The 22063-nt window shown below is 36.3% G+C and overlaps 2 protein-coding genes across 4 annotated transcripts in view; both read left to right on the forward strand.

The window, feature by feature from the left end:
• Positions 1-22063, forward strand: part of LOC126761350 (transcription initiation factor TFIID subunit 4) — a 239487-nt gene that overhangs the window by 133809 nt on the left and 83615 nt on the right. The gene's annotated exons all lie outside the window — the stretch shown is intronic.
• LOC126761353 (sensory neuron membrane protein 2) overlaps positions 20945-22063 on the forward strand; it is a 70565-nt gene continuing 69446 nt past the window's right edge. Inside the window, exon 1 of one of the 3 annotated variants that reach the window (XM_050477436.1) lies at positions 20945-21079. The gene's annotated coding sequence lies outside the window, so the exon portion shown is untranslated. The other 2 variants (XM_050477438.1, XM_050477439.1) reach the window with 2 other exon arrangements.

The raw sequence follows: 22063 nt of genomic DNA on the forward strand, positions 1-22063 counted from the left end.
ACATTATTCGAAAGTTTCCAAACCAGACCTTCATGTAATCTTCGGCTTAACTCCAGATAGAATAACAGTACTTACCGACCGATCTCACATATTCGAAAATAAATATCTTTCGAAAGTTTAGTTATTCTTGTCACCTAATACATTCCCTCTTCACTCCATAAATAACATAATTCGAAAGTTTTCAGACCAGACCTTCATGTAACAATCAGCTAAACTCAAGATAGAAGAATCGTGGTTGCTAACCGATTTTCACACTGTTTTGGTTTTAATTGTTCGAATAGGTTCGGAGATATGTGGTTTTACCTGAAATTGGGAGCTGCCACGCCCAACCTACAGTTTTTACAATTGCTGCTATTAAAACATAAATAACAGTCTTTTTTCATATTGTGGAGCTTATTTATAGCACTTTATAGGTTTTCGATTAATTGCATCCTGTGGGCGTGGCAATCAAGATATCTCGTTTTTTACAGACGGACAGACAGTGATGTTTACACCCTCGTCTCTTCATCCTGAACAATTATTATATATAACCCTATATCTATCTCGATTACTTTGAGGTGACGTAAACTACCGTTAGATGAAAAAAACTTTATACTCTACCTATAGCAACAAGAGTAAGTAAGTTAGTATAAAAATTCAAAACTCTCTATAAGAATATCTTCTTATACGTTTTTTGCGTGGTGAAAGAATCAATAGGAATTTAAAAGTGACCTTTATTTACATTAGCGATATAAAAAAGCAGAAGACAGTACAAAAGTAACAGCTGTGACAAAGTGGGTATAAATTGCGATGGCATATTTAACCTACGCTCTCTCAAAATATTGAGAATATATTTCTCTACTCGCTTTGTATCTCCCATTTTCACTATAAACGTCCTCTCTGTCTCTCTCTCATACCTGTATGCTCATATTTCTTAACTTCGTTGTCCTTACGCTCAGAAAATACTACTGACATACTATTGCAACCCAAACACCCACTCGCAGCTTCGTGTTGCTCTTCGTTGCGAAGAGGAGCACGCGAGCGTAAGCGTTACTTTAAATACGAATGACTTTTAGCTCTCTCTTTTGCTCTCAAATTCGCTCGCTTTCGCTTGTTTTTGTTTTTTTTTTTTTAATAATTTTCGCTCTCTCGCTTGTTTACTGCCATATATTAACTTCGCGTTTGCTGCGAATAAAGCGTGTCGAGTGCGTTACAGCGCTGCACTGTGCAGACTCATTAATTGCAACACGAAATCGGATAGCATCGTGTACGTACGAGGAGACGTATGCGGGGTGTAGCGGTGAATTGTTTTGGTTTTTGCTGCAGCTGCAACAAAGGCGCGGCACTTTGGCGGGAAGCGCGTTGCTGAAGGACGTTGAGAGAGGGTCAGCGTTAGCCCTCGTGGCTTTCGCACTGGCGTGAGGATAGCGCTGAGGCAAAGCAGCATTGGTTGTAATAAGGGCGCCTGTACCCAAACTTTCGGTTAGCGAAAGGTGTGCGTGACTGCAGTGAAAGGCTGCAGTTTTGATGGTATGTGCGTGTGTGTGTGTGTGTGTTTTCCCCATATGACTGTGCGGATAAAATGTGTGAAAAGTAAATCGTAAATGCATACATAACTATTTTTCTGATTCATGAACTTTTTATACATATTTGCTATTCGCATACAAAGGAGCCTACAAAGAAAAGTGCAAACAAATGTATATGCATCATTATGGTGGTGAAATCATTTGTAGGTAGGTAAATATGTAAACACTTTTTAAATAACATTCAAAAATAATAGAAAAAATATACTAATATTTGAGAATAATATTTTCCAACTTGCAATGGATTAGAGCGTGTACAATATACATACATATGTCTAACTGCCGATTGCATATTTTAGTTCTGATACAGTTATTGCACTCGTCTACATTATTTAAGTTAATATGTACAAACTTCAATATAAATGGCATGCGTGGAACAAATATATATATAATTAATGTACTATAAATTCGAAACTACATTGGTTATCATTTAGAAAATGAAACGAACTCGAAACATTCGCCCTCTTTGTGGAGACTTCGCTCACTTCTCTTGAGCTAGGCTTTACCTACACTTCTGAAATTCTTTCTTCAAAGAAATGCAGAATAATTATAAAAACCCTTTCGCTGTTACTTTTTAGAGTCAAAGGGATGCCCTAGTGGTATTTCCGTTGACCTCACATATCCTTGTTTGCATATAAGTGCTTTATGTGTATATCAGGATTTTCCAAATTTAATAATGAATCAGTCAGTACTTCAAATTTCGTCTTATAAAATAGAAATGTGTTTGGATTTTGATTTTATTAAAGGGTAGGTTTTTCAATAAAACTGAATATGCCGATGTAAATAGGAAAAAGCAAACATTCATTATGGAAAAATGCTAAACTGAGATAATATTTCTTTTACTTTTTGTACCAGCTGCCTTAAGTTTGTATACCAAATTTACATTGAGTTCAGAAAATACGTTTTCTCTATATCCTTGAAAACGTAGATGACAAGCTGAAAAGAGGGAGGATATTGCTATTTTTCTTTTTTTTGAGAAGAAACCACTACTGAGTCTAAAGAGAGCTAAAACAATTATGTTTAAATACGGTTAGACATGTCTTTAGATGCAATACGGGATAGATATCACAGATTCAACGCAGTTAGAAAGTCGCTGGCTTATTGGCACTGACCATAGACCTGACGTAACCCCATAAGAAATAGTCTAACGGCGCACGACCGAGGTGGCCAAAATAATGAGATAACATGTTCACTAAACTTGGTTTTCAACAAATCAATTGTGACATTTGCTGTGTGGCTTGTGGCGCCGTTCCGTTCGAACCGCATCATGGCCAACAATGAACCACAGTCCATACAGTAGAGGCCCGCTAATCCGGATCAATTAAAACCGGCCCCTATCCGGAATATAAGGAAATCCGGATTACCAAAGACATATCAGCACTATGTATTATGAAAAAATATTTATAAATTTCTGTTTGTTTATTATAACAAATAATACACATGTTCCAAAAAACAAAAAAAAAAATTAAACCAATAAAGCATAAAAGCGAATGAAGATTAGAGAATACGGATAGAGAATGTCGGTCCGGATTACAAGGGACATAATAGAAATTTTGAGTTTTTTAACCCTGTCCGGATTACAGTGGAATCCGGATTAGGCTATGTCCGGATTAGCGGGCCTCTACTGTACCATCTAATTTGGCCCAAAAATATTCGGTTATCATTGAGCGGTAACGATTCCCATTCACAGTAACGTGCCTGTCTTGATCATCACGAAAGTAATATGGCCCAAAGACGCCGCCGGCCCATAAAACGCACCAAACCGTAATTTTTTCGAGATGTTATTTCTGTCTTAAAGTTGAGGCCACTGACTCCAAATTTCGATAGTAAATTTTAATAATTTGGAGTCGTTGTTGGGTCGTATATCTTTTCGTGATGAAATGACAAACCTAACTGAAGAAAAATGTCAAAATGGCGAGAAAAAATATGGAGCCGTTTGCTGTTTCTATATGTCTACTTTTGTGTTTGAAAAAAAAACCGTTACAACAAAAGATGTTTAGATTAGAGTATATAAAGCATTTCCGACTGTTTCAAAACTCTTTTTCAAATATGGAATCTCCAACGCATAATGCTGGTTGCAAATTATAAAAGTAGATCCCACTACATGATTCGGCGTAGATCCGCTTAAGTGGTGCGGTTGTAGCCGAGATAACAACAGCGCGGCGCTACTCCCCTTGATTTCTATCTCTACAACGGAGTGCAGGTCTTCCTTTTCATCTGCTTCGACCGGCTAGTACTGAATCGAAAACCTTCGAAGCTGGAGTGTTGCCTTCCATCCCGACAACATGACCTGGCCAGCGGAGCCGCTGTCTCTAAATTCGTCAATGTCGCCGTAACAGTAGTATTAAAACATTAATGCAGTCTTCTTTTTAATTTTCTTCATACATATTTTTTATAGCACTAGAAAGTAGCGGCTTCTACACACTGACTTTTATTATTTTGTCTTGAAAATTTTTGATTGAATATTAGAATTTTTTCGACGTTAGTTCGTATAGAAGTTTCTCCTTAATGTTTTAAAATAAAACATATAATGAGTTAGTGGGTTTGGGACATATGAAGGTAAGTTTGTATCAAATTTTCTAAAATTGTTTTTGTACAAGATAAAAAAAAAACTAAAAATTCGTATGTTTGAAATTTTCACATTAATTTTGAGCCAATGTGAAAAATATGTGAATGCAAAGGTTATAGATCTTTTCATTGCCTATAGCTCTGTCAAATAGCTTTTTACAATACGGCAGCGGTTTTGCCGGAAAACGAGATAAACTGGTTTAAGCACTTAAAATTTCAACTAAGAATTCCTATCCCTTCCTTTTCCTCTTCCGGATCTCAAATCACCATGAATTATTTATTCTTAATTATACCCTGAACAGGGTATATTAAGTTTGTCACGAAGTTTGTAACATCCAGAAGGAATCGTCGGAGACCCTATAAAGTATATATATAAATGATCAGTATGTCGAGCTGAGTCGATTTAGCCATGTCCGTCTGTCTGTCCGTCCGTCTGTCCGTCTGTCTGTCTGTATATATTCGAACTAGTCCCTCAGTTTTTAAGATATCGTTTTGAAATTTTGCAAACATCATTTTCTCTTCAAGAAGCTGCTCATTTGTCGGAACGGCCGATATCGGAACCACTATAACATATAGCTGCCATACAAACTGAACGATCGGAATCAAATGCTTATATGGAAAACTTTCACATTTGACAAGATATATTCACGAAATTTGGTACATATTATTTTCTAACGCAACAATGTAATCTCCGAAGAAATTGTTCAGATCGGTTTACTATAGCATATAGCTGCCATACAAACTGAACGATCGGAATCAAATGCTTGTATGGAAAACTTTCACATTTGACAAGATAAATTCACGAAATTTGGTATATGTTATTATCTAAGGCAACACTGTAATCTTCGAAGAAATTGATCAGATCGGTTGACTATAGCATATAGCTTCCATACAAACTGAACACATAGTTACTAACAGAAATGCACCTGTGAAGGGTATTTAGCTTCAGTGCAACCGAAGTTAACGTTTTTTCTTGTTTTTGTTATTTTTCTTTCATTATCAAATGGTTTCACCACACTGTAATATTTTTTTGTCTTAAAAAATTTTCCTCCCTGGTAGAAAATGGGTTCGAATGTGAGTAATAATTTCGTTATTTTTATAGCATACTAGTAAAAAGCTGAGTTGAATTTCATTCAAAGAATTCTCCTAATATTTATGTTGAATACCATTCCATTTTGGAAATACCGTAAAACTGCTTTCCACAAATTAAAGCAAAAGATCTGTACTACTTTATAATGGTAGTCTCTATCACGTTACCGATTCGCACAAGAAATATTGTCACCTATAACATTATTCGGGATAAAAAAATTATTGCAAAGGGAGTTACAATAATGTATATAAATAAAAATAATAAAAAATTTGATAACAATTTTATTACAATAAGTTTTAAGCGAACTTGCATAAATCACCGATATAATACTCTATCTCATAGTTTCAGGAAATCGAAGCTTTGTTTTCAATATATTACGTGTTTCTTTTGGAAGAGCAAACAGTGTGTTCTCAAATGGAATTTGGTTAAGCACCGATTGTAGGTTGGCTGAGGCATCCACAAAGCGAAGATGATCCCTATGTCATTCAACTTGTAAAGTATTACTCTAAGCAACGCTATAAAAATCTTCATCATTATTCATTGTAGACTGCTGAATTCACTCCACTTCATTAAAATGAAACCCATTTTAAGTACTCCAAATGGAATCCGTTATCTTCCTTTTCCTTCTTCTCATTGTTAACCAGTGGCATGCGTTAATGCGTTCAACACAACTAAAATATTCAAAGTGATTTTTAAAATAAACATGCATTCATGGAAAATATACACACAGAATTTTTATAATGTGTAAAATCATGCATTATTATATCTATGTATATACATATGTGAGTGTGTGATTATAGTTGCATAATATGCAAGCACCAGTTACGCTTTCACTTAGTCTGGCATAGAACGGAGAAAACGAGCAAATGTGTGCAGAAATGCAGCTAACGGAGTTACCAGAGCAAATGCACCCAAAAACTGCAGTGCATTTCCTTACCAAAAACAATGAGCAAACAACAAAAAGGCTAAACAAATCACATGAAGTCGGATAAGAACTGGAAGGAAACTTACTGCTGGACGCCAGACTGTCTATCCAAATGAGCGCTCAAAACAAAGAAAGTGTTCCGAGGGGCTTTTGGTTGAGCAAATTTAACTGTAGATACCTGAAAGCCCGCATGCAGTTGGGCTAACGGTGCATATGTCCGAATTGTCAAAGGCAAAAGACAAAAGACAAGTGAGGTGCAGGGAAATGACATAAATCTTTCAGAATTATGTGACACACTTTGCGGCCATTGTGCCGAATGCCGATGGCAAAACACTCGACAAATACGAATGCGAATACCCACTAACACACACACATTCACGCTCTAAACCACTGAAGTAAAGTACAGTTGCACTGAGTGCTGGACGTTTGTGCCAAGTGCTGGCTGTCATTGTTATTGTTGTCAGTTTTTGTTAGTAATCGTTGGTAAAGTGGCATTTGTTGTTGCACTGGTGCGTGTCACCGAGTTGATGTCCCCTTAAGGAGACACACTTGCATTTGCAATTGAGGAATTTGTGTGCCTGTGTGTGTGTGCTGTTGGCTTCATAAATACTCGCTTGCCGTTGCAATTGTGCCTTGCGGCCGTGCTTCGTTCGAATGACTGATTGTCTGTCTGTCTGTTTGGCTGTCTGTCTGCTTGTCTATTTGCTCGCCTGTCTGTCCAAATGCCGATTCTGACTGTGATTGCAATGGCTTGGAAGTGAATGAATGCGTGCGTGCTGGCTTTATTGGAATTTCTGAATCTATGGTTAGTCTACAGATATATGTACAAGTATATAAATGTACGTGTATGTGTGCATAATTGTTTGTGTAAAAGTGCACTTTGGGCGTTACTTGCCCCCAATTCATTTGTGCATGCACTTACTTATGTATATGCACCAGCAGGCGGTTGGGCACATTGAACGCACTGCCCGGCTTTTGGCTGGTTTACGGAGCGTATGAGTAACTAAAGTGGAAGAAGAGGAAAAAAGAGCAGAAGCGCATAATTGGCACAATGAAATCGCATTTTGTGGTTGTTGCTTTGGTGGATTGTGGATAATAGCGGTGCATCAATGAAAATGCTAGTGGCTATTGTTGTTTTTGTCTTTTTTCATATCATTTACGGAGTTTTCAGCGTATGGTAAGAGTAGTGAGTTCTTTAGTCAATGATTTGGTAGTTGAGAGTGAAAGTGAATTGCACATTTATATTATAATTTTATATCTTTTAATTTAGAAATATGTTTGTTGAAATAACAATAACTATTTCAACTTTTAAAAACAAATATAAAAAAATATTCGCCATCGTTGGTTTGGGTTGGCAAAATTTCTCGGGAATTACTAAACTGATCTTCATGAAATTTTACACAGGTTTTTGAAACAAGGTTTTTGAAACAGGTTTTTTTGACAATTCGTAAAGACTTGGACGAAGGATTTTTTTCCATTACAACTATTTGAAAAACAAAAACAATGTCCCAAATTTGCACGGAAATTTTCTTGTTTTTGTAAAAATGTCAGCCAAAACTCCAACTTTCGGTTTATTTTTCTTTGTCCAAGTTCTAAGTTAAGGTTTTAACTAAACACGTATGTTTCACTTTAATTAATCCTGTAAATTCTGATAACGAGGGCGCATTTTTTTCATCACCGAATGTCGCAATGGTCGAGTTTCAAATATTTTTTCCCAAAAAATTCAAAATAAATAATTCTAATAAAATATTTCATTTTTTATAAGAAAAAAATTGTTGAAAATGGTTTTTATTTACCCCAGGAAACCAATGTTACCCCTTAAGTAACAACTTAATTATCCTTTATCCACTTCTGAATATGAAAAAATCTTCTTATTTTGTTCTTGCTATATATCGAATGCATGTATTGGGTAGTCCACAAATTTTTTTCGTTTTTTTCATCAAACTTCTACTTATTTTTTTAAATTTATACTAATAAATAAATAAACAAATATGTACCATTTTGGTCGACACTTTTTGCCATTTTTCCGCTAGAGACATTATTCCATCAGCGAAAAAATTTCATCAGTGTAAATCGAAATTTCGAATTTTTCAGAACGGAAGCTAACGAACCGTTGTTGTGCTACACGAACTGATACAGCATCGTCTCCGTAAACTTCACAAATTTCATTGCTGGCTTGTGTGGCATTCTTCCCTTTTTTATACAAAAAAATTTTTATACAAAAATTTCAAAATATCCGTAGTACAGTCGTGGCGGAAGAAAATCTGTTCTAAGAGACCATATTTTAGAGCATTCAATTTCCTACAAAACCTAATTAACAAGATATTTTTTCAAGTAGTTGGAAGCGAGATATAAATTTTTCTATCTGATAATAAGAAAAAATAGAAAACCGTTAGGCGGAGGACCTTCCCGTTACAATTAAAAACTCATATTTGAAGAGGCTTTCTTAGAGGTGTCTAGGAACCTATTTTTGCGAGTACCAATTGAAAAAAAAAAATTTTTTGAATCACCCTAATGTATATAGAGTATATGAATGTGCAGCTGAAGAACTCTACAGAGCTGCATACATAAATATACTGGACAGCACGGCCGGCATTCTAACATGTTAATAAAAAATATAAACAAAAACAAAACAAAACCTGAGAAACAGATGAGCAAGCCTGCAATCAATTAGACTAATAGCCTCTCAGATGGATTACATGCATTTTTAACGTCGATTTAACTTTCTAACACACATTGCAACACCCTTAAAACCAGCAATGAGAGGTACAACAAATTTAAGCGCCAAACGCCAAGCAAGTCAGAAGGAAAAACGAAGGAAGGAAATTTGAATACGAAAAAATGGAAAGTGAACGGAAAGTGAAACCCGCCGCAAAACCTTGAGCACAAGAACTGAGGGTCAATAAACGAACGCCATGAATTACAAAAACAACAACAACAACTGCTAAGTAGCAAATAAAAACAAACAAGCGGCAACCACCCACCGTGGCGTATACTTAACGGAAGACAAGTGCGCGGAGGAGCTCAAGTAAAAATTCGCTGTAAAACAAAATTTTTCGAAATTTCAGCAAACAATAGCAAGCTAAGCGAAACTAAATCATGCGAAGGCAACATCAACTGCTGAGTACATATGTACATATGTGAATGTGTATGTGTAATGTGTATTAGAGCTTTGAAGACAAGTGTCAAAGTGGAAGAGCAAAATACACGTTTATTTATGTTACATGTCCTACAAACACATACATAGACACACACACAAGCTGTAACTGCACTTGCCCGGTAGGGATTTGCTCTAGTTTCGAAATGTGGCGACGCTAGTGTCATTTGTCCAAGTGAGCAACAACAAATTTAGAATTGTGATTTTCTTTCGAAAGTGCCCAATGAGTACGGATTAGTAGAAGTTCGAAAAACTATCAATTCTATTTATTATATTAAATTTTTTTATTTAAATAACGTACATCTTTTAATATAATTTTTTCTCTTTACTCGCTATATAACATAATTTTAAATAAACAAAAATATTTTATTTAAATAAATGGAAAGCTTGTTTCTTCGTTTCCTTGTTCCTACAGAGTATCTGCATAGCGGCAAACGTATATGCAACTGTATAGCGGTACTAATCTTGACCTAAATCGGTGATATGACTTTCAAAGAGTGAATTTTTTGCTGGCGGGGAGCATAAAGTTTGTTCCTTTGGCGCTAAGACGCTGTGGGAAATAATGAGCGCCTCTGTGCATTAAACGAAGGTTAACGGTTACAGCCGCGAAAAGCGCAAGAGTGTATTACAATGTGGAGACTCTCAAATTTTATTTGCATTTAATGAGTAATACGAAATCGAAATCCACTTTTTTATACAAAATTATAATATGATATAATTTGAGAGCTCGTAATTTGAATATGAGGGCAAAGTTTTAAATGACTAGTATACAAAAAAAATATTCGATATACCTTGAAAAGTTTTAGGCAAGTCTAACTTTGACAATTTGCTCTAGAAGTAAGGTAAACGTAACCAATTACTTTTTTTTATCAGGCTTTCTGGAGAATATATTTGAGTAAATAAAGTTTTTGACGTTTTGGTACAAAATTTTAAAATTTCCATAAACAACTTTTTCCCGCATAAATCAATAAGAGGTGATGATTATAGGAACTTATGCTGTCGGAAACAAAATAAAAGTGAGATCGTGAGCTTCATAAGACTTGCAAGTAAAGAACTTACAGCTTTAGTTTTGTATTAATTTTTCACGAAATGCGAAACCCGCTTGGTGTTAGCAATCCAAAAACGCACTACGAGCAGTCGTCGATACTGCGAAATGCCTTTTAAGTGGCGAAAGATGGAAAGGTGGCACAAAAAAGTACTGCGCGCTGATTACCTTGGATGTCAAGAATGCGTTCAACTCGGCAAAATGGGCAGACATAATCAAAGCCCTGGATGAAATACGTGCCCCTGAATACCTCATAAATATAAAGTATTACGAGTTATTTTAAAAACAGAAGGCTGATTTTTGATACAAGCAAAGGCACCAAAACTACTCTATCTCGAGTGGAGTACTCCAAGGCTCAGTAGGAGGCCCACTATTATGGAACTTCATGGGTAAGTGCGCCATCTTTAAACGCGTTCTTCTCGAAACTGTGTTTTTGTAGTCAGTTGTCAAGATTTCTCGCGAACTACTCATACGATCTTCCTAAAATTCTACACAGGTCTTTGAGATATAAGACTTGGACGCGAATTTGAAGTTTTAGTTTGTTTGTTAAAATGTCTGCCAAAAATCCAAATTTCAGTTTTTTTTCCTTCTAGTCCAAGTTCTAAGTTAAAGTTTTAACTAAAACACGCATTTTTTCACTTTATATAATACTGTAAGGAGTTATCCTGCCAGCGCGGACGCATCTTTTTTCAGAGGGGTCACCGGAAATGACGCCGAGTTTAAAAAAATGTTTTCGAAAAATTTCAGAAATTCTTTGTTGATAGTGTATGTTTTTAACAATAAAAAGTTCTAATAAAATTTTTCCATTTTTATAGGAGAAAAAAATTGTTGGAAAAAGGAAACTCAAACCCTTAAATTGTCTACGCCAATGGTTCTGTGAGTCTGGCACTGGCGGACGACAAAACAAAAGTTTTACTCATGAGCAAAAGTGGAAGAACGAATAGAGCTAACCACAGGGGAGTGCGAGTATCTGAGAGTTATATTGGCTTTCAATTTAAAATTTAAGCAATACCTGGCGTATACTTCTGGTAAAGAAAATAAAGTTTATAATGCCCTTTCGAGAATGATGATCAATAGAGACTGTGTGCGTTCCAGCATGCGACTTTTAATAGCAAAAGCAATTGTACGCAGCACCAATATGGATACAGGCAATGGATATATGTATATGATTTATGTATATGTATTTTATTTTTTTGGCCCGCTATTATGAAAATGCTAAACCTGGCCCTTCACAAAATTATGTTGGACGGGCCTCTGTGAATGGTTTTCTGCAATTCGAGTAATAAGTGCTTTCCGAACTATATCAACCGACGCTAGCCAGAAGTGTTAGTCAGTATGCCGCCCATTGACAACCAGGGAGATGAACTCGAGCGATTTTATCAACTATCGGCGCCTAAAACAGCAGCAGCAGTGGCATTAATCAGCCATAGATCACAGACTTATACCAAACAGCCACTCGTGGTTAGACAGATGACAGGTGGACCTAGATTTCCATCTGGCCAAAATACTTAGTGGACATGGGTGCTTTAAAAGCTACCTTTACAGATGGCACAATTACATTAGTCCAAACTGTCCGACGTGTACGGAGTATATAGACGACTCTGAACATAAGTTCATAAGTACACAGAATAGAGAATATCCTGTCGCTCCCACGAAGTAATACTTAACCGTTGGTTCCGTGGGAGTCTTGAGTTGGGATTAAGCTTAGTGGATTGAAGTTCCGCACTCCGGCTTTCGATACTTCCCTCTACCATAAAAAAAAAATATTATTATATAAACGAAGAGATCGGACCAACATTTCATTAAGTTTCCACACAAACTGACCGATCAAAATCAAGATGAAGCTCTTTTTGTGCCCTTTTTTCCTATAAGATATGAACCTAAGCTAAAGCTTCGGTGCAGCTGATGTTAAACTTGTTTATTATTTTTATACCCTGAATAGGGTATATTAAGTTTGTCACGAAGTTTGTCCCAGAAAGTATCGTCGGAGACAGTATAAAGTATATCTATAAATGATCAAGTATGTTGAGCTGATTCGATTTAGCCATGTCCGTCTGTCTGGCTGTATATATACGAACTAGTCAATCAGTTTTTAACTATATCGCTTTGAAATTTTACAAACGTCATTTTCTCTTCAAGAAGCTGCTCATTTGTCGGAACTGCCGATATCGGACTACTATAACATACAAGTACATACTATATAGTATTTGCCATACAAGCTGAACGATCGGAATCAAGTTCTTGTATGGAAAACTTTCACATTTGCCAAGATATATTCAAGAAATTTGGTATATATTATTTTCTAAAGCAACAATGTAATCTCCGAAGAAATTGTTCAGATCGGTTGACTATAGCATATAGCTGCTATACAAACTGAACGATGGGAATCAAGTTTTTGTATGGACAACTTTCGCATTTGACAAGATACATTAACGAAATTTGGTATATGTTATTTCCTAAGGCAACAATGTAATTTCCGAAGAAATTGTTCAGATCGGATTACTATAGCATATAGCTTCCATACAAACTGAACACATTGTTACTAAAAGAAAGGCACCTGTGAAGGGTATTTAGCTTAGGTGCAACCAAAGTTAACGTTTTTTCTTATTTTAACAAAATTTAAGCTAAGACAAAAAATCTACGAAAACACGTTTTAAGAATATAATTTCATTTAGTATTGTATATAATTAAAACTTTTAGCCCTCAAACTGTTGTTTTACTTATTTATTTAGAAATTGGGTCGAGCTATGGACTGCTAAGCTGACATTTGTCAAGAACCAAACACAGTCAAACCGGCCGGCTAGAAAGTGTTTAGAATCTAAAACAAAATAAAAGTGAATTCGTGTAAACATTGCGCAAACAAAAACATATAGTTGCATACACACACACACACACATTTGCATGTGATACACCCTCACAGCGTTGTCCTTGTGCCACATTGGAGCGCGCAGCCACACACACACTTGCCGCTTGTTTGCTGTGGCACAAATCTATGGCGCTACGCCCTTGTGAGCGTGGCTTGCTCATCGTCGGCATTTTATCGAATTAAATTTATTGTCTGTCGGCGCACGCCAACAACATGCCAAGTAGGCGCGAAACCACCGTAGCACCCTCAATTCGCAAGCGCTTACGGACTTATACGAGTTGTTGTACTAACTGCACTTAATTCCACTACACACACAATAACACGCATATGTGTATGTACATGTGTGTCCATTGTAATAAGTCACTAAGTGCAGCAGCTTTAAGGTTCAAGTCAGTTCATTTGCCGTTAGCAGCGTTTCTATGCAACCACCACGCCAGCCCCCCAGCTACCCCTGGAGATTGTGGGATTTTGTATGCAAATCATTCGTGTTGACCATCAACTATAATTTCTTCTATTTCAGCACATTTATTTTATTCACACGTATGTGTGTGTGTGTGTGTAGGAGTGTGTGCAAGCCATTTATTTTATTTTGTTGCTGTTTTTACTTTTCTAGTCTCGGTTTCGGTGTCGATTCTAATTCTGGCTTTTATATTCACATTAAAATGGCAATAAAGTAAATGGAGCTTCGCCGCTTGTGTGTGCCATGCACCTGTAGCCAATGTCCTGCCACCGCCCGCCTCCGCAAACGCCCCCTCGCATGCTCACCTGGGTCTATAGCAATATTTAGGCTACCGGCTAACTGCTGGCAGGCAAGCGATTGCAATCAATTTGTTCGCATTTGCATGCCAAGTTTTAATGCAACAAAATGCCAAAGCATTAAATTGAATTCGTATTTATTTAGCTTCCATTTCGCTTTTATTCTATTTTTTTTTGCCATTTGTTTTTGTGTTGTTGTGGTATTTATTCGCTTTTTGGGGTCATGCCGTTCATAGTTGTGGGTGAATAGCATTTAACAATAACAAATGGCTAGAACTTTTTGTTGTCACTCGACAGTGACACGCATTCAACGGTTGGTGAACGAAAATAATGGTGGTTGTGTGTGTGAATTTGTAACCAGATTATATAACCAGAGTTTATAATTAAAAATAAAATATATAATTAAACACTATATGTAGACTTATTATATTTTTTAATAAATGACGTATATAAGTTCTAGGGTATACATAGCAGCGCTTTTAATAAAAACTTAATTTTATTCCAAATACTGGTCGGTTTCTGATCTGCCAAACATAGTATAAGATCAGAACTGCATACAGATATAAATTGTGACAAAATATACCCGAAAATCGAAATTTTTCGCCTTCATAGTAATAAATTTTTCTAGTCCTCGAAACACTTTTCATTAGCATTTTGTTTTATCTCTTCGATGGACTGAATTCGGCTTCCACGAAGCGGTAAATTTATTTTGGGGCACAAGAAAAATATCACGGAGCCAAATCTGGCGAGTACGATTGATAGATCACATTCATTGCGTTTTTGGCTTTAAATTCGGTCTCAATTGTTTTCTTTTTTGAAAGTAAAAAAATATTCACCAAACTCATACGAACGGAATCTCGAGAGATGTCGAGCTATCTTGCCATTTCTTTAACACTTCACTTTTTTAATATTTTCATCAGTTGAAAAGGTTTTGTACCACTCGTAGGCGTTGAATCATCGTAAGCCTGTTCTAATATTCGCAACGATTCCGCACTCGAAATTTAGTAAGTAATAGAAAATTGGAGACAAATTCTTTGTTTGATATTTTTATCCATTGTAAAAGTCGCAATGCACTACTGAGGTGTAGCGACTTAAGCAGCTGCTGTAAACATTAATAATATTAATGTAATTAAGAACAGACCTACTAACTTAGCAAAGTACATTTTTTTGAAATATCATTTACCGAAGAGATGGTATGTGTCGATACGACTGAGTCGATTTAAAGAATTCAAAATAGGCTCCTTCTGCGTCAACGCAGCGCTGCCAGTGCGATTTTTAAGCATTGAAAGGTAGTATTATCAGGGATAGCCTTGAGACCTGAGGAGCATGCTGTTTGGGTGCCTTCTGTAGTCTCAAAATACTTACCTCTCATCGCCCAAGGCAATGAGCATCGCTTTTATTTTCACACAGAATTTAGTCGCGTACCTCTGCTCTAACGAACGCTGCCGAATACTTTCCGGACAAACGCTGTATGTGGTCGGTATTGATTTTCCAGGCCACACTGGTAAGGTCCAATCAGTTTGCTGACGGTGGACTTCAGTTTTTCACACTATACGCTTGATAGAACCTTTTATGCCCACGGTAGTTGGCGCAGATTGTGGGGTTTCCATGTTTGTGGATTGTGCAGAGCATACGAAAATTTATATCATCGGGCATGCTTTCGTCCGACCATATTCTACAAAGAAGCTGATCCATGCTCCTTATTAGTACTCGCCGCCGTATTCGAATAGCTGGGCCGCAATTAATTGACCACCGTCGCTTTATTGTTCTGCAGACGGGTAATTGCTATTCAAACTTTTTCATGGTCGAGCACCAGCTGAGTTGTAAAATATTCCTGCCCTCGACTGACCTAACTGGAGAAAACATTAACAACCGATCATACAAACTGCTTGAAACGTACCCACTTGAACAACTGATACTGAGCCTGAAAACAAGCGGTTGTTATGAACACTGATCCACATTTCATACCATTTCGTATAGTACCGTTAATAAATACATTTTTCAGTTGGCCAATAAATATTACAAGTTGCTTTGTTGGATACAAGGATTAATAGGAATATTTATATTGTGAAGGAATAAATTTAATAGTTAAGTATATGTATGTATATTGTATTACAAATATTTTACCGGTAGAAAATATTGCAGTACTTTAGCAAGGGGCTTATAACATTTTCATTACGATCTTCGCGGAGTTTTCAAATCAAATCGAAGGTGGATTGAAAAGTAATGCATCGAATGAACTTTATTTGTACCAGATTTCTATTACTTTGATAACTCTTGAATAAAAACAAAATAATTTAAGTCAACTCCAGCTGTTATAACTATTATATCATACAACTGATTGTAATAAAATTCAATTTTAAATGCAAGTGAGTTACCTTTGATAACCGCATTTCATAGCAGTAGAATCATTCTAAAATGAGATGAATATTGCTCATACGCCATGTCACCCCGACTCCATGAAGTAGGCAACCAAATGCCCTAAACATTAATTACTCCATTAAAACAGGTCTTTTATTACAAACAAATTTTTATTTTGCTTTGCGCTTTCTGCATTTAATTGGCATTTCTCAACATCTTCCGGCGAGGCATTTCAGCTTTGACCGGTGTTTTGCATTGAAACTGGCTTAGCATCACCGGCGCCAAGCACCCACATCTGCTATCAGCTGCTACGCTTTGAGCTCTTTCGTTCGTCTGTCTTAGCTAAACCTGTTTATGATGAAGAATTGCCAATGCATGTTTACATGTGTGTGTAGTAGTTATAAGAGCGTACAACAGCAGTTGGCTGGAGATGGATTCAGGTCAACAGTGCTTTTTATTATTTCATGGGCACTTCTACATAAATAATAAAGCGAATGATGCGTACTTGCTTGAGTGTGGATATACATAAAATTAATTAATAGTACTTTCTAGTAAAAAAGAAATATTTATTTAAAAAAAAAATGTTTGAAAAATATGCCGGGTGTAGCAAAAATTGATTACTGAAGAGGAAGGTATAAGAAATTTGTTATTAACTGCATTCATGTATTAGATTTGGTACACTTTTATGTTAACTTATGTCTACTTTATCCCATTTTTTTAAATTTTATATCGAAATTTTCAATTATTGGAATCTATTTATTTGCCGATTTATCGATATATTTATCGAATTATCGATATAATTATTGAATTATCGATAAATTTTATAAAATTATAGATATACGATAATCGAGAAAATTTTATGCACAAAATTTAATTGTGTCGATTAAAGAAGCGAATCAACAACTGAACATCACAGAGAGAGTTTGACAAGATTTTCATTATTTTCATTGCTTTCGAATATCCCATATTATCGATATCGTAACTAAGCCTTGATACCTTAGTCGACGTGCCTATAGATACGTGTACATATATCGATGATATTTCGATTCGATATCAATAGTAGCACACTCAAGATCAAACTTGACTTGTTTTTTTTGTAATTTTGAAAACGGAAAAAAGTCACAGGGAGCCAAATTTAACCAAACCAGTGACTAAGTAATGACAGCACAGTCAATGCTTTAATTAAAGTGATTGAGTCAATCCTTAAAAGATATTGAGCACGTATATTGAGATCTTGTGCTATCTCTCTAATATCAAGTTTCCGATGACTTCACCAACTTCACAGAATGCCTTTGCCACTCAAATACTTGCATTCGTAAGAAAGCAGACTCCCCAAAACATTTCTTCAACATTTTCTATGATTCCGTAGCCGAGATTTCATTGGAAATATAAAATTAAAAGCAAACTTTCTTACATGGCAAAAACCGCGTCGTAAAAAAGCAGCTGCCAAACACAAACTATTTGACTTATGGAGATCAAACTTCTCACGGACATAAAAAAGTGGTTTATCACCATAGAAAAAAATATTTACCGATTCGGTTTAGGCGCGCAATTTAAACCAAGACCAGTCTAAGTAAAATTTGATCTTTAGTGTATAATCCATATTTAATTTGAAAATGATATGCGTATATATCCATATCGATTTTTCATTTACTCGTCTCTATATAAGCACAAATATATATCTCTCAAACTGTCAACAGTCGTCACTTTGAATTTCTTTTTAATTTTTAATTTTAATTCAGCGCACATCTATTATTTACATATACAGTACGTGCTGATATAATTTTATCAAATACACATGTCTTCTTGCTTTGATAGACAGGAGAAAATGCTGATCTTGTGTTCTCTCGTGTTGGCACACTTCACTTTTATTTTCTATCGAGCATTGTAAATTGACAATCACTTTCGATTCGTAGAATTCTTGAATGTGTTTCATTAATTCGAATGAAAAACGAAGAGAACTGAGGTAGAATTTTCTAAATATACAATATTTACATATGTACATATATAATAAATTTGAATTAAAAATTTCTCTCTCAAATAACTTTTTACTACACATTTGCAGAGGGCTCTCTAGGGATAGAGAAAGAGCTTTTTAAAGCCACTTTATCAAAAAGCTTAGCTTAGCTGAAATAATTTAACCAAATCATGAATACTAAAAATTCAGAAACTAATTTCTTCGAAGGCATTATTTCCGACTAAGAACATGCTTATTCTGGAGTTGAGGTAGATCTTGAAAAAAATACAAGATCATACTACGATCGACGTTGAGCAATACCAAAAGCTCCGATAGGATCGGGAAAGACCTTTACGAGTCGTTCGTTACCAAATAAAGTTTCAGACAAGGCGACTCCCTATCGTGCAACTTCTTCAATCTACTCTTGGAGAAAATAATTCGAGCTGAAGAAATAAAAGAGAAGGTACCATTTTCTATAAAAGTGTGCAGCTGCTGTCGTACACCGAAGAAATCGATACTTTTGACCATAACAACCAAATCGTTAGTTTTGCTTTTTCCAGGTTGAACAAAGAAGGAACACAGCGGTTTGATAGTGTAGGAGGGCAAGACGAAATATCTTCTGTTATCGAACAAGCAGTCGTCGCACTCGCGACTTGGCTCCCATGTCATTGTTGACAGTCATAACTTCGAAGTCGTAGATAATTTCGTCTATGTTGCAACCAGCATTAACACCAAAAATAACGTCAGCATCGAAATCCAACGCAGAATACCTCTAGCCAACAGGTACTACTTCGGACTGAGTAGGCAATTGGGAAGTAAAGTCATCTCTCGACGAACAAATACCGAATACTACAAGTTACTCATCATCCGTCGTCTGCTATATGGTGCAGAGGGCAGAGGCATGGACGATGAAGACATCTGATGAGTCGGCGTTACGAGTTTTCGAGAGAAAGGTTCTGCGAAAAATTTATGGTGAACGATGGAACGATATATACGACGACATTGACTTAGTTCAGCGAATTAAGAGACACTGACTACGCTGACTAGGTCTTGTCGTCTGAATGGATGAAAACACTCTAGCTTTGAGTGTATTCGACGCAGTACCCACCGAGGGAAGCAGAAGAAGAGGAAATCCTTCACCCCGTTGGAAAAACCAGTTGGATAAGGACTTGGCTACGCTTAAAATCTCCATTTGGCGCCACATATCGAAAAGGCAGAACGCGTGGCGCGCTGTTTTAAAGGGGACTATAACCGCGTAAGCGGTGTAAGGGTCCAAAAAGCGTTCTCTGTTAGTGATCAATACTAGTCGGTCAATGTTTAACCTTCAAAAGTAATTCTCCAATCAAAAAGCTTCCGGTAAAACTTTTCAATGTTCTAGTTTTCGAAAATGGCACATGGCGGATAGAAGTAGAAGCTCGTACTTAAAGCATTTATTATACTACTTATGACTATCTTCTCAATACAAGCACTTCGAAGGTAAAGCCTTTGGCAGTCATTAACCCCTACTTGACCAAGAAACTGCCGTGCTTATTTTCAGCGGAGTTGCTGGCTGCCTTTACTGATATACATAATGTATATATGTATACAAAAGCGATCGTTGGTACATAGAACCAGGAAATGGAAAACGGTAAGCTTACTTACAACTACTATGTCTATCTTTGTAATATGTGTAATATTTTTTTCTCCCTCTTTACATCTGAACCATTTGTATAAGATACATATATTTATATATATATATCACGATCAGCTGCTTTTTACGAGCAACGACGCCGTCAACAGCACGCTGCAGCGCCTACTACAGGTTCGCCGCCGAAGGTCTTTAGCCAAAAAGCCACTCTAATATACACGTTGACGCCGCTCAAACGTCAAAAAGGCCAAAAGCAGCCAACAACAACAACAACAACGCGTTGTAAAAACAAATGAAGCGAAACGAAGACATGAAACGATCAACAACAACAACGACAACGCAAACAGTGGTCAACTTTGGTATGCAAAAGACTGCAAGAAGCTGATCAAAAATGGCAAAAGCGAAAATTAGAGAGCAACCGAAGAGAGTGAGTGAGGAGACAGAGCCAGCAAGCACCGGCAAACAAATGCGATGACGTCTGTCACTGCATTTGAAAAGTATGTTTGTATGTTTGTTTGCATGTGTGCATTTGTGTGCAGTTGTGGTTGTGACAACCTTTAGGACGCCAAAAAGAGTTGAAATGCGCACAACAAAAACTAAAATAGTAGGGGCGCCGCCGTACAGGTACAAGGGGCGCTACAAAGTAATATTTGTGTGTGTATGTGTTGTTTGGGTCAGTGTGTACAAAGATCTTCGCGATTACAGCTACAATATATACATGTGTGTGTGCACTTTGTGATTTGATTATTTGCATTATTGTTGTTGTTTTAGGCACTTACAACAATTACGAAGGTACATGTGTGTATGTATGTGTGTCAGCTATATTTACTTATTGTGCGCTATTTTTCTCTTACTTTTCGATATTATTACTACTGCATATACATACATACACACATACATACATAGCTACTTTTGACATTGCCTTAATGCAGCGACTGCGCTGCTGGCGTCAACTGCGTAGTCGTTCAAATCAGTTCAGCTTGACTTGGAGATTTTTTAGTTTGGCAGTTTTAGTTTTAATTGAAGCTCAACTCTAGTCGCACACACAAATGAGATGTTAATAAAGTGTTGAATGTGGAAGAAGACGTGGAAATTGAGTCTTAAAGTGTCGAAGTGGTACACATACACACACGATTATATTTACGCGTAAAAGAAACGCTAAACGGTATGCAATGCTAGTTGAGTGGTGCGGTTGTGTCTACATACATACATACTCCTATACATAAATTGCTTGAAAATACATAAAATCACAAAAGAAGGTTAATTAGTGTAACAAGAAAAAACGAAAAATAACAAAACAGGAAAAAAACAACAAAAAAGTATAAAAAAAGTATCAAAAAACGAGAAAATACAGCAAAAAGTACAAAAAGTTACTAAAGTTATTCCCAAAGTGGTAATTTCGAGACACTTTTGTGTAGTGTGGCAAAAAAAATATGCATGCAAAGAAACCCTTTTAACCACCGACAACAAAGCATCTCTTTTATTGCGTGTAAAGTGTTAAGTGTGTCCATTTATTTGTTTCTCTATCGATTCTTCACTGATCTAGACTAGTTTTGGCAAGCTCTAGTGATTGACATTTGGAGCTCGAAATTTCCAGACCACTATTTGACAACGATTTAAGGCCTCCAATTGCAAAAATCTCTTATTTTTTTGAGCGATCGCGCCTAGGCCGGTGTTTTCAAGCCCGTTGAGTGTATATTTGGACAGAAAAAACATATCTCAGGCATTCAATAAGTCAAGCAATTTTTTAATACAAATTATAAGTGTTTTGAGGTAAACTTTCTCTTAAAAAATGCCCTCCTTTTGTTCGCAGAATCAACATAAAATAAAAAAGCAGCTATTAGAGTTTGCAACTGACACCCTGTATATTCCAAATATATCAAAAAATGTATCAGCAGCTTTTATTTCTCACAAAATACTACGTTGGTCTCCTCTTAGATATCAGAAGTATTGCCAAAACCACAACTAACTGGCAAGCGGCACCCTGCACCCCCAAATACAACTTAAAATTTACAACCAGTTTATACTACTTACTGACCTCGCCTGTGCATGCCAAATACAACATAATAAAATGCCATCAACTGTTTTTCTTATAGAATGAACCTTTGGTCTCCCAATATTTATCAACGACACCCTGTATTTTCTAAGC

This window comes from Bactrocera neohumeralis, chromosome 6 (assembly GCF_024586455.1).
Source record: "Bactrocera neohumeralis isolate Rockhampton chromosome 6, APGP_CSIRO_Bneo_wtdbg2-racon-allhic-juicebox.fasta_v2, whole genome shotgun sequence".
Taxonomy (NCBI): domain Eukaryota; kingdom Metazoa; phylum Arthropoda; class Insecta; order Diptera; family Tephritidae; genus Bactrocera; species Bactrocera neohumeralis.